The sequence below is a fragment of the Gopherus flavomarginatus genome, chromosome 4, assembly GCF_025201925.1.
Source record: "Gopherus flavomarginatus isolate rGopFla2 chromosome 4, rGopFla2.mat.asm, whole genome shotgun sequence".
Classification (NCBI taxonomy): domain Eukaryota; kingdom Metazoa; phylum Chordata; order Testudines; family Testudinidae; genus Gopherus; species Gopherus flavomarginatus.
In genome coordinates, this window is record NC_066620.1 from 48417438 (window position 1) to 48431663 (window position 14226).

General features: G+C 44.1%; 1 protein-coding gene and 1 pseudogene across 2 annotated transcripts in view; one reads left to right on the top strand and one right to left on the bottom strand.

Moving 5' to 3' along the window:
• Nucleotides 1-14226, bottom strand: part of LOC127049469 (uncharacterized) — a 481224-nt gene that overhangs the window by 372407 nt on the left and 94591 nt on the right. The window lies entirely within an intron of this gene.
• LOC127049831 (centromere protein F-like) overlaps nt 1-14226 on the top strand; it is a 74939-nt pseudogene that overhangs the window by 26888 nt on the left and 33825 nt on the right.

Below are 14226 nucleotides of genomic sequence, written 5' to 3' on the forward strand. Positions count from 1 at the left end.
TGACCCCTTTCACGTAGCAAGCCTCTGAATGCCCCCCCCCCGCCCACTCATATAAATTGAAAACACTTTTTAATATATTTAACACTATTATAAATGCTGGAGGCAAAGCGGGCTTTGTGGTGGAGGCTGACAGCTTGCGACCCCCCACAAAATAGCCTCACGACCCCCTGAGGGGTCATGACCCCCAGTTTGAGAACCCCTGACAAAGAACCTCTGCAAAATTTGTGGCCTAAACACTGCAGTGTTGTGCCAGTGCATACGAATCAGAAAATGAAGCTAGTAAAAAAAAAAGTGAAAATGATCTACAGTCACTATCGAAACTCAAAAAAAGAAACATAAATTGTGCCAACTAGACTTTTAAAGGCCTTTCAATTTTCATAATTTGATAATAGATTTAAAAATTTTTATATTGCTATATATTTAACCTGATAAGCAGTTTTTAAATAGTTATTTTTATTTGCATCTTATTAAGTGCATAGAATATGTCTAATTAGAATGTGTAGTCTGCTTGAAAGTACTAATAGAGTAACTACCCTTTTAAGCAGAAGGCATCATATTAATCATTTTTCTTTTAAATTAAGAATTAAAGTCTAGAGTAGAAGAATTGGAGCAACAGCTACAAGATCAAGAAAAAGAAAAGAAATTCCATATGAACAAACTTCAAGAAACTCAAGTCCAGCTGGAGAAAACAAAACTGGAATTCACAGAAAGATTCCATTTTGCACAAAATTAGAAATGAATTGAATAGAATGACAGCACAATGTGATCAAGCTACTGACCAGGTACAGGAACTGCTCACTTATTGTTGTACTGTTCCTGAAAAATGCAACTTTAAGCAAAAAGATGTTAAGCTTGCCATTTTCTGCAAGGGTCCAAGCACTTCTTAGCAGGTATGTAGCATCTTGCAGCCTCATGCCTTTGGGCATGATGCACTGAAGATCTGGAACATCTTCTCCAGTAGGGCCCTACCAAATTCACAGCCATGAAAAATGCATCACGGACCATGAAATCTGGTCTTTTGTGTACTTTTATCCTATTCTATACAGATTTCATGGGGGAGACCAGTGTTTCTCAAATTGAGGGTCTTTACTTCTGTGCTGCCTTCAGAGCTGGGCAGCCAGAGAGCAGTGCCTGTTGGCCAGGCACTCAGCTCTGAAGGCAGTGCCCCACCTGCAGCAGCGCAGAAATAAGGGTGACAATACCATACTATGCCATCCTTACTTCTGTGCTGCTGCTGACACTAGCTCTGCCTTCAGAGCTGGGCTTCCAGCTAGTAGCTGCCACTCTCCAGCCTCCCAGCTTGAAGGTGGCGCAGCCACTAGCAGCAGCACAGTGTTAAGGGTAGCAGCACTGCAACCCACCCCACATAACATTGTGACACTCCCCCCCCCCACACAATACCTTTTTGGATCAGGACTCCTAAAATTACAACACTGAGACATTTCAGATTTAAATAGCTGAAATCATACACACACAATTTATGGTTTTTTAAATCCTATTACCGTAAAATTGACCAAAATGGACTGTAGGTCCCTACCAATAATATCACACAGAGCAAGAGTGACAACTGATGGCCAATTGTGACCTAAAAGGGACACTCATATAGTTTAACATTTTCAGCCTAAACTACCATAAATTCAGGGGAAAGTTATTTGGATTCTAAACTATCACAGGCCAAATACTTGGGTAAACTCAAGTTAAGGATGAGAGTGCCTTACAATAAATTTGTAGTAATTAAAAGTAACAAGTATTAAAAATACAGGAAACTCAAAATTAAGTAAACGTAAATTGCAAACCAACATTTATAAATTTGGAAATGTATAATTAAGGCTCTCAAACAATTTCAACTCAGCCTCTTCAGTGACTCTAGCCTCTAATCTTTCTTCCTGGAAAATGTGCTGTTTTCAACTCCTTCACATAAGAGTTTCCGAGATTAGGTCTGCATACCGAACTGGTGTTTTGATCAAGGGCTTTTTGTACTGGCTCTAGAACAATTTGTAAAAGCCAGTGTATTATTGGTTTAGTGAACAGGCCACTGCTATCCCTTTGTAACTTTTTTCCCTTTGAGTGGTTGTCCATATGCACAGTTTTCTGATGGTGTGGAATGTACCCCACTCACCCATGTTCAGAGACTCATGCACCTGGAGCGTCCTCATGTCCTGCACCGAGGGCATAAAAGGGTGGAGCAGACCAGCCACCGCTCAGTTCCTCTCATGCCTCCTGGCTTCGAGATGAACATAGGCAGTGAGCAGTGCTAACAAAATACCTGGCTCTTGTCAAATTTGTGCATAGTATAGATAGGGATAGTTAGTTGTTACCCATTGGCATTTTGGTTTTTTAACCAGAATGGCTATTTCTTTCTGATGCCAGGATGGCTTCTTCTAAGTCCCCTGGATTTACATACTGCCCATCAAACAAGGGCACTATACCCTTTAATGTTTGGCATTTAAAATATGTATTTTGTCTGGGGGAATATCCCTGGAAAATGTCCTATTTGCAAGTCCTTCACTTGCAGGACCTGCAAATCTAGAGAAGACCTGCTCCAGATGTACTTAACGAGTAAAGCAATGAGATTAGTTTCAGGCCCTGGGTCATATAATCACAGAATATCAGGGTTGGAAGGGACCTCAGGTGGTCATCTAGTCCAACCCCCTGCTCAAAGCCCAACTTATGCTATCTTATGTCCAGACAAAGCAGCTTTAGGACACATCCTGTGTTTCTACTGCCAGTTGTCACAGAGTTAACATCTGAGCTAGCAGATTCATCTGCCTATATTTTTCTGTAACCCCTTTGGGGTCTAGAGAGCATGGCCCCTTTAAATCTTTTTCCCAGGAGGGAGAGGGAGAGTAAGAAAAAAGGAGGGAAACTCCAGGGGGCAGCGCTGGAGCTCCAGGGAGAGAGAGGAGAGCCGGCAGGCCCTGGAGAAGGAAGCAGGGAGAACCTGCCTCAGGCCTGAGGAGGACAGGCCCAATCGGGGACAGCCCAGGACAGGAGCCAGGGGGAGCACTGTGCCGGGGGGAATCGCCCGAGAAGGACAGGCCGGAGCTGGACCCAGTATCATGGCTGCCCAGAGCTGCGTGGGGCTGTGAGTACTGGGGCTTGTGACTCTGCATTGGGAACAAAGAGGGAGGTTGTAGTTAGTTAAGTGGGGATGTGGTCGCTCTGTGTGGCTTTGCAGAGAGCGGCAGAAGAGGGCACTGGAGGGGTTTGCTGGGGAGAGATCACTGGCACCGAAGATGACCAGGAGCACCCAAGACTCACCACTGGACTGGAACTTTGCTCAGGCCTCCTGAACTCTGTGTGCAGACACACTGCTCAATGTCTGCCCTTCCATACTGTGCTACCACTGGGCCTGTGAGGCCTTGGTTTGGATGCAGCCCTGTTTTACAACTCCCTTTATATTTCCCCTTGTTGTATTTCTCCTCTCATCCCTCTGTAAATAAATATCTCCCTTTGTTATAGCCATTGTACTTTTCCTTTGGGTGTGTGTGTTCACTCTGGGGGGTTTGGAACAGGTGCCCCTGGGATGGAAGGGATTTCTCCTGCTGCATTCCTGCGAGCGCTGTCTCTTGGCCAGAGCTGCCTGCAGAGCAGACTCTATCTTGGCCATGAGGGCGCTAAAGTTACACTTGGTGGCCCGTACGGGGAACTTTGCCGTACACACACACGCACACACCCCTACGTTGTGCACCCTGGACTCTCCTTCACACAGAAAAGAAACTCCTGAGTGACTTTCATCTCAGTTTAAAAAAAAAACACATGGAGAGAGGATTATTAGAAGACTTGTGCCAAGGAGCACGAATCCCAGTAACCAAAGCTGTGCTGGTGGCGGGGTTCCCAGAAGAGATGGAACCAAATGAGACTGAGGAGAGCCTAGATGCAGCTGATATACTGGGGACGGTAAAGGTCCACACCCGTATTTACAAAGTGCAGGGCATGGTAGCACTATGTACTCACTCCAAGGAGGCAGACCTTGATAAAGTGCCCAAAGAGATGCAAGTAGAAGGTATACCCTGGACAATTCTGGGGGCAAAACAGTTCCCTCCTAGTGTGACCATGTCACTTGAGGTGGATTCTTTAGCGCAGAAATTGCAAGCTCTGATGGTGGATGAGAAGCGGACAAGAGAATTAATTTTGGCATTAGGAGGGGCTCCAACACCTATAGCACCCAGCCTGGTGGGATGGGCCAAAGAGCTCAGAAACGCTCTCAGAGATGCATTGTGTTAAACCCCCAAGTTGGGGCCTCAGGGCCAGACAACGGGTGCTCCGGCCTCCACGCCCCCACGGATTTTTCCCCCAGCCACCAGAACTACCGCAGGTCATGTAGCTGCTCGGAAAGCAGAACGTGCAACAGGAAAGAGCAATCTTGTGGTCGGCCGGCCATGAGGGGCGAAGTTCCCCCACGACAGTTGTGTCCTGGGTAAGGATACTGGGGCCTGATTACCTTGTATGGGTATAAACCAGTCGCGGCCTCGCAATTGGCGTATCACAAATTATGACGACAAATTCGCTATATATTGCCTGCCCCCTCCCGGGGACGGGCGGAGAGAACTCGAACTCTTGTCGAAACCGTACCCAGGCCTGATCAACCTGAAGATCTCTCTCGGCTCACGCGTTTCCTGAAGCCTAACCGCTTGCCGGCCGTGATGAAACTCGTGTGGTTTGTATGTGTAAGTAGAATTAGCTGCTAAGTATAACTGTGCTGTAAGATAGGAGGCAAAGACTGATCCCAGCCGCCCCAAGGCTCCTGCTAGGGGAAACCCGTCGACCAGGAAACCTTGAAAGCAAGGGGGACTAGTCGAGCCTCGCAATTTGTGTGTATGTAAACAAATCGTTGCATTTATGGTTACTAATAGCACCAATACCACTCTTACTAACCCCTGGAACGACCTGAATAACTATTGGGACCTAGAAAAATATCAGGGTCAACTTTTGTTTGTAATTATAGTATTTTTATTGTTTGTTCTGGTATTATATTGTAAGCCCAAGTTGTAACTGGTACTGAGCTATTCCTTATCCTGACTCATTCAATAAACCCTCAACTTTTAACCCCACGACTGACTTTTTGCGTTATCCCCATTGCTACCCTCGGGCACTTGTCAACCCCCCCCCCCGAGAGCATCCAGTGATCGAACCTCCGCCCTATCCCAACGCTCATTACCCGGTAGATAACGGGCACCTTGTGACCATATCGGTGGAGCGAGGGGCGAGAGTAATCAGTAATTAACACATTGAAGCTGGTATATGACAGTGCTCCATACAAGCGGTTACGTTCTTTCTCAGGGGTGTCACCTGTACCTTCAGGGAAGGATGATTACGAGACCTGGAGGGATTTTACAGTGCCACTTGTCCAAGAGTGGGAATGCTCTGATGTTGAGAAGTGGAAACGTGTGCTTGAGAGTCTGAAGGGACCTGCCATGCGACTTATCCGAGCCCTTAAAGACTCACAACCAGCTGCCACAGTGCAAGACTATTTAACCGCTCTTGAAAGTGTCTACGGTGCTACTGATAGCAGTGAAGACCTGTATTATCGTTTCCGCCAGACCTATCAAGAGCCCCATGAACGATTGTCGGATTTTATCAGGAGACTAGAGGATTTGCTACAGCAGGTAAGGCAGAAGGAGGACATCTCCATCAAGCGCATTGATTCTGCTAGGTTGGATCAATCCTTTGGGGCACCCGACAAGATGGGTTGATGTTGTGGCGACTGCAGCTGAGGGAGCGGGCCCAAAACCCACCCCCATTCCACAAGCTCATTCGAGAGATACGTGAAGAGGAGGAGTGATTGTTGCAAATGGATGCACTGGTGCAGCCGAAGATGGTAGCGAGTCACACCACCACAGTGCTTGGAGAGATGGAAGACGCCTCGTCAGTGGCAGCAGCACTGAGAGATTTGACCCGAGAAGTGGCCATGATGAAGGCTCAGGGACATACTGTGCCATCGTCAAGAGGGGAGAGCAGCAGGATGAGTAACAGCTGGCGAGAGGGTTTCTCTTATAACTGTGGAAGAGATGGTCACTATGCCTTGGACTGCCAAAACAAGACAGATCATGCAAGGGTATCTCAGAGATTGCAGCAAACCATTAGAAAGTTTCAGGGAAACACCAACAGGGCTTGGGGAAGGAGATGTCACAATGATGCTACTTGTAAATCACCTGAGTTACTGGTATAGTTCTGTCACCATAACCTCTAGATGTGACTGTTGAGAGCTTTTCTTATTATAGTCTAGCTTCTCTACATGAGTTTGAAATCCAATTGAATTGCAAATTGTATTAGTAACTATGGAATATATGAAGAGTCTGGGGTGTTCTGTCATTGAAATAATTAAAGCCAAGAATAAGGTGAGAGAACAAGCAGTGAATTTTATTAATATTGTAATTTTTTTAAAAAATTGTTTTCTCTGGCAAGTAAGAAACTATTTTATGCCGAAAATTAATGTCATCTAAAATGTAAGTCTGCTAAACTTGGAAAGTAGATTAAGAGAAGACAAGGAAATGCTCAAGTTATCTTTCTTGAGGACGGGGGACTCTTTTCATCTCTGCTATGTTCGGCTATTTTTCCTCTGTATCTTCTCCACTACTATGTCAATCATCTATTTTTTTATAATCCTCTGTTCTGTAACTTTGCGCAGACTCAGTAGAGGAAGCTACCTCATCCGTGTCTTTATCCGTACATATTCTACTCTAGCCCCCTAATTAAAAGATTCTCCTGCATAAATCACAATTAACCCAAATTAATATTTTTTTGCTTATCATGCTAAAACTTACTTATATCTGTGCAGTTCCCAAATGCATCTATTCCTTGTTGTCACACTCACTGGCTCCATGCAGTTGTACCTACATCACAATCGCAATTTTTATTCTTTGTACTCATCTGTTTCTGTGGCCTTGAGTTTTTACTTGTTAGCTAGTTGAATGGATGGGTGGGGGGATGAGGGATTGTACCTGACTTACTGAAAGCTAACAGCTCTCTTCTCTACCCTGCTATCTCCTTGGTCAATAACTTTATATATGAGACACACAAACCAGTTTTCTGATTTACAGACTGTTTCAGCAAAATCTGATGATCTAAAGCAGCAAAAATACATACAAAAAGCAAAAATTCCTATTTTCTTCTAGTATTATACATAATAATTTCTCTAATAATATTTAGTACATATTTCACTAACACAATTCATTACACAGTTCTCCAGCAAAGCTTAACTATGTATGTGCTTGCTAATGGTGGCTCCATAATTTACAGTAGAGCTTCAGAGTTACGAACACCAGAGTTACAAACTGATCAGTCAACCACACACACCTCATTTGGAACCAGAAGAACATAATTAGGCAGCAGCAGAGACACACTCTTTCCTTCCCTCCCCTTTCCCCGCAAAAGACAAATACAGTACTGTACTGTGTTGCATGACTAAAAAATAAAGGGAAAGCAGCATTTTTCTTCTGCATAGTTAAGTTTGAAACCTATGTTAAGACAATGTTCAGTTGTAAACTTTTGAAAGAACAACCATAATGTTTTGTTCAGTTACAAACAACGTCCATTCCGAGTTCGTAACTCTGAGGTTCTACTGTATATTTAAGTCCACCATTTCCTTCCATTTCCCTATGCCCTTACAAGATTTAAATAGCTTTACATGAGCTAAAACATCTCGTACTTTTGCTTATACAGCACCAGCACAGGCAGAAGTTAATAAAGCCTATTAGCAGAACTGTATTGCAGTCTATAAAGCTGATACATAAACAAGAAAACAGAATAGTGCTGTCCACTTAGAGTCACAGACCTGCATGATCCAGGACAGAATTTTTCTATATCCTTTGGACCCTCTAAATTCTGGTCATAGCTCTGGATCCTTTCCATGACAGGAAAGAATTCACACACCATACTGAGGAGTTTTAAAGTGTTCAGAATGCAAGATCTTGGGTCCTTCCAACAACTCTACGTTTTCCTCCAGAAGAATCAAGGGGGAAAAGGCCCTCTTGTATTCAGTGCAAGGAAGCCAAGAAATTTCTGTGGCTATAGTACTGATATAATTGAAATGTTGAAGTAATTTGCATTAGTGGAGCAAACGTGTATTAATCATATAAAATAGATTTTTTTTGCTAGCTAAAACAGATGCCAAACAGGTGTACGCTGATAAGAGTTAAGAAATAATGCCAGTCAAACCCAGCCTTTCATTAAGAGGCAAATCCTTAGTTGGCCCCATCTTTCCATACCCATGAAGGGACCTACACTTTGCTATATGGGATAGGGTGAGCAAGATTTCAGCAGCTTGCACAGCACTTCCTTTCTCTGCAGGAGGTTCCTTGCCACTGCATGCAGTAGTTGTTTGGTTTAGTGGATCAGCCACTGCATTGATATACTGGACAACATAGCAGGAGAATCATGGAAACTAGTGGATCACCTGCTGCTCTATGCCTTTTGGGATTAGTGATTGGTTCCTTTTTTCTCCTACCTTTTTTTTTTTTTTTTAATCAGTTACATGGGTGTGTACTGTGGGGAAGATCTGCACCAGGAAACTTTTCCTTTATGGTAAGTTGCTCTGATAGACTGAACAAATAGCAGGCCAGCTCTCTAATGAGGCAGCCAGCAATGCAGTATTGTTATTGCGGTAGAGTGAATAAAGATAACAAATATCTAAGAAACACAGATATTTTATATATACTAAAGACATTTGAAAGTGTCATAAAAGACAATTTAAAAGCACCATCTCCTTCTTTGAAAATCATTGGCTTTTCATCATATTTATGTTCCATAAATACATATGTGCCTTTCCTGTTGCTTCAGCTTTGCTCACAATGTTCTATTACATTAATAGTCTCATTAATTCATTAATGTGTAAGCAGGACCTCACTTCAATAAAGCATAAAGTAAAATGAAATATATCTCCACATATGCCAGTAGCATTTTTTATATCCCTTTAAAATTATATTCAAGTAAATTGTTCATCTTCTGCTTTAAAAGCATCAAACCATGAAGATGATTTAAATCTTATCAGTGGTTCACTTTTTTATTACCTTTAAGAACAGTTACTTGTCTTAAAGAAAGGATTTCAGAAAAGAAAAATGTGTTCTGTGGAGAGAAACACAGTTATTCTGCTAGGACAGCTTTCTGGTAAATTGGTTGTAAGTCTCCCTAACATGCTGTGAACACAATGAAACTGTAAGAGGCAAATACAGTAGTATTACACACGGTAGTATTGTGTTCTGAGAAAATGTATAGTAGTGTGCTTTGGGCAATTTTCAGACTTTTATCAGCAGATTGTTTTCACAATAGAAACTACACTGGGAATTTATTAAATGGGGTTTCAGTGTACTCTAGTTCCACCAAAATTACAAGCAGTATATTATTTTCATAAAATGACAGATAAACTGAAACACTTCTAATAGAATTTCCTCTAAAAAGGAAATTCTTAGCATATTGATTTTCAGTTTAAAATTTCAGTCTAACCTACTTTAACCAACGAAAATTGTTCTGTTCTTGCTGTTCAAAATAGTTCAGTATTTTTTTCTGTTGAATCAATGTGTTGATTCACTGTAAATTGAAAGTTGCATTGAATTTATCTCCTGTGCCTAAACACTTCTAGTTTTTTTTAGTTTTTCCTGCTCACTTATTGAAAATTAGCACACACTTGTACTATAGCCAAGCGTAATCTGTTATCAGTTTGGTATGGAATGCCTGTGTTGTGAGTGTTCACTACGTCATGGAAGACTGTAAGCAGTTTTGGGGCAGAGACCATGACTTCCTCGTATGTATGTCATTTTTTTTAACACTGCCTACTAAAGTGGGGTTTCAATCCTGATTGCGGGGGTGGGATTGCTATTGTAGTACAAATAATAAATATTCCCCTTTCATCACTGTGATTTATGATTAAACTTTGTATAGCATGAAATGTTGGAGCGAAAAATGGACGACCTACTGAGTCATCAGAGACAAATTGTCGAAAATAATCGTCGGTCCTTAGAACAGAAAATAAAAGAAAAGGAAAAGGTAAGACGAGACCCATTTTTTCACAAGTTTAAAGTTGCCTCCAGACTGCTATTATCAGACTGAACAAATTGTTCATTGAGTATTTGTCCAAGTAGATCCCACTCTAGGTGCATATGCGCCTCAGGCATGCAAGATTGGATTCTTCTTCTTTGAGTGCTTGCTCATGTCGATTCCATATTTGATGTGTGCATGCCCACCTGCACGCTGTCAGATATTTTTCCCCCTAATGGTACCCCTAGGGCCGGCTTTGGCAACCTCTGGAGCCCTGTGCTTACATGCTGGTACATTGGGCACTGCTGGCCCCACGCCTTCTCAGTTCCTTCTTTCCACTAGTGATGGTTGTTGGAAAGTTCCTTGTTTTCACAAGTCTGATAGTGGTTTCTCTGACTTTGGACTCTGAGTTTTTCTTGTATCTCATTACTGTAGTGTTAGTAGTTAGCATTTAGGAGCAGAGTCCCATTAGGGACATAGCCCCAAGGATGGGGTATGCCCCGGTCCCTGGGGTTTAAGTCATATGCTGGGTGCAACTAACATGCCTATTAGTGACCTGAACACAAGCTGCCTTAAGTGCCTCAGAGAGGCGCATATTAAAGAGAAGTGCAGGATCTGCTTGAACTTCAGACCTCGCACTCTTAAAGACAGGGATATCCAATTAAAAACCGTGTTGATGGAGGCTGCCCTGCGCCCCACACTGGAACCATGCCGCTCCAACTCTGCATCGAGCACCTCGGCATCAGTGCCCCTCTGACACAGGGACCTTCTTGGTGCCGCTCCCCTTCTCCTATGCCTAAGAAGAGGCATAAGAAGTCACGGTTTGAACGAGGTCATTCTCCGGCACCACACACAGCTACCCGGGGAGTCCCCCTACGAGTCGCTCCCCACAGGGCTGCTCGATTTCCCCAAGAGCCACATCTGGCAGCAGCCACACCACCTAGGGCATGGAGCCCAAATTAGGAACCACCACCTAGTCTTGGGAGCAGTCGGGGCCCACAACATTTCATGGCACCTTCAACACTGGAGGCATTCCGAGCAGCAAGAGAACTGATGTCTCTCCCTGTGCCACCCATGCCTGGGGACCGACATCCATGTTTGGTAGGCCTCTCAAAGGCGGTTTCCTCTAAAAGGAAATCCGTGATGAGGCTCCCTTCTGGGCCTCTGACATGGTATCGCTCCCCAGCCCAATGCTCCCCATCATCACGTCATCGCTCGCCACTTTGCTGGCCTCCACCTTCCTGGCACTAGTCCTCAGTACTGTGAAGTGCATCTCCAGCTCTGAGACACTGGTCACCTTCCCCGTGGTGCCGCTCTCTGCTGCAAGGGTGATCCCGAATAAGCCATGGCTACCAGCACGAGGCCACCTCAGCTCCACCCTAGTCTCCTAGGGAGGAAGTTTCCACTGAGTCAGAGAGTGAGCCCTCCCCACCCCAGAAGCATCATCAGCACTCGTCTTAGGGGCTGGAGCCCTCAGCAGGCCCACCATCGGGTTCCTGGCCAAGCATCCAATGGCCACCCCAGTGGCTATATTGGACCCTTTGGGGGTTCCTTCCCATGCCGTGCTCATATTCTCTCCAGGCACCATGGGTAGTTTCTGAAGACCAGACCTTGGCTATGGCGAGGATGAATCAGCTGCAACACCCACGGCTACCTCCTTCCCTCACAAGGTGGTGGCTGGACCTGCCAACCTTCTGCTACCCAACAATTTCTGTGCCCACCAGGAGCTGCTTCAAAGAGTGGTCTCCAACTTGAGGATGGAGATTGTAGTGCTCAAGGAGCCGACTGACAAGCTGTTCAACATCTTCGCCACAGCAACTACACTTCCCCAAGTGAGGGACCTTCCTGGGACCAAAATATTGTATTCCTGGACGTAATGATCTCCCTCCTGTCTATATTAGAGCCTTTATCACCTCTATCAAGACAGGATTTTTGGTGGCTGCTATCGCCGCTCAAAGGATAGGCTAGATTTAGACGTTAATGGCAGGACCTCTTTTACTATATTTCACAAAAACAAGATGACTGTTCTTTGATCTTGCCCTAAGTTCTTATTCAGAGTGGCCTCAGGCTTTTGTTTGCATCAGTGCATACACCCTCAGTGTTTTCCCCCAAACCTCATTTGACTCCTTGAGAGGCAAAACTTTATATGAGTGGTGCATTTAGGGCACTTTTCTACCACCTCCATAGAACAAAGCCTTTCCACAACTGGCCTAGAACATTTTTGTAATATTTGAGACAGGTCTAGAGGGCTCGTTATTTCAACCCAGAGACTCTTGAAATGGATATTTGACTGCATAAAGATCTTCTGTGAACTAAATAAATTAGCTCCACCTTCTCATATTAAAGCAAACTATACTAGGCCCCAAATGACACGGGCATGCTTGAGGTATGTTCCTACGTCAGAAATTTGCTAGGGAGCCACTTGGAGCTCCTTGCGTACTTTTATTCAGCACTACTCGGTAGTTGCAACTACTAGATCTGACGCCCAGTTTGTCAGGGCAGTCCTGCAGTCTTCATGTAAATTAGACTCTTGATATCCCCCTCCATAAGGAGATAACTACTAGTCACCTAAAGTGAGACCCATGTTAACAGATACTGGGAGACAAAACCCCAATTACTTACTTTACAGTAATTCTGGTTCTTCTGTCTGTTCTGCTCACATGAACCTCACAACCACTCCTCTTTCTCTACTATTGTGAAATCCATTAGTTGTGGGATTCTCTATTGGCAAAGAAACTGAGAAGTGGCTGGGCCTGCTTTGCCCGCAGGTGTTATGTGTGTGTGGGGGAGGATGCGTGTGTGTGCGCGTGCATATTAAGGTACCTGCTGATGCTACACCTGTGCACTGTTAACCCAAAAGAACCCAATCTCATGCACATGGGGCACATGCACACCTAGAGCAGGATTCATGTAGACAAAACATCTCAAAAGAAACCAGTTAGTGTAAGGAAAACAACTTTTTTGTAACATAATATTATTTTTTGTAACATAATATTTTGCTACTGAGGGGCAAATTTTAGTAGCTCGTATGCAAATTCAGGGAAGGTTAGCGGAAAAATATTTTAAGTATCTCCACTCTGACCTTCCCCCTTTCATTTTTTTCTCCTTTGTCTCTCTCCCTTGCTACTTTTATTTGGATTTTTTCTTTTATTTAGTTTGGCAGCTGAATGGATCTGCATTTGTTAGTGAAAGAATTTACTGGCGTACCACGAATTAAGTTGATTAACCCATGTTCCCTAGCTGTTGATAATAGTAGTCTAGTGGTTATAACTTGGTAAGAGGAAGTGAATCCGTATTTCTTCAAGGTAGGCTGGGCGGGCAGGCTACCAATTTGTTCACCTCTAATTTATAGTTAGATGATAAAAATAAAATCAGAAAGAAGTTTGAACATTTTGTTATTAATTTGCTCACTTATTCCTGAGTTTGACCCTCCCCGCCTGCATTCTTCTGCTCCTGACAGGCCAACCCAGGGTAGGAGTGGGTGTTTGGAAAGGGTATGAGGGCAGAGAGGCTGAGTATAATAAGGGGGGGAGACATAAAGATTTGGGGAAATGGATCACTGGGATCCAAGAGGGCTGAGGACTTCATAGGATGGGTCTCTGGCTGGCAGTGAGAGTGGGAACAGGCTGTGGGGGTACTTGAGGACATGGGATGGAGCAGGTGTCTTGCTGAGGATAGAAGGGAGAAAGCAGAGGGGAAGCACTGGCACTTCAGTACCTTCTCCAGCTGACAAATCTGCTATGATTTGTTAGAGGGGAGTCTGCAGCTGCTGCCAAGAGAAGTTTGGCTGAGGGGTTTGTTGTCAGGAGATACCACTAGTGCTTTCCCTCCCTATCTTCCTCCGCTTTCTGCTCCCCTACTTAGCCCTCTCTTTTCCTAACCAACCCCAACACCCGCTACTAAAAGTCCCGTTCCCCTCATAGCCCTATTCCCCCATATAAATCCCTTCTCAAATTCATGTAGAGCTCCTACCATAAGGACCGTGGGTCTGGGAAGAAGCCTCAAAAACTAATTATACCTGGATGGATATCTACTTTGCATCTCCTAAAGATTGCAGGAGATGGGCTAGATTCCTAAGGATCTTAGGAGGTGTGCATTAGTGAAGTTCTGCTCCCCCAGACCTGAGGCGGGAGGAGTCAGTGCCCCTCTACCAAACTTCTGTTGCTGCTCAGTCTTCTGTTAAGTCAAATTGAAAATAACTAAGGCATTTTTCTCATGAAAAACATTTTTACAGCAATAAGGTAAATGTAA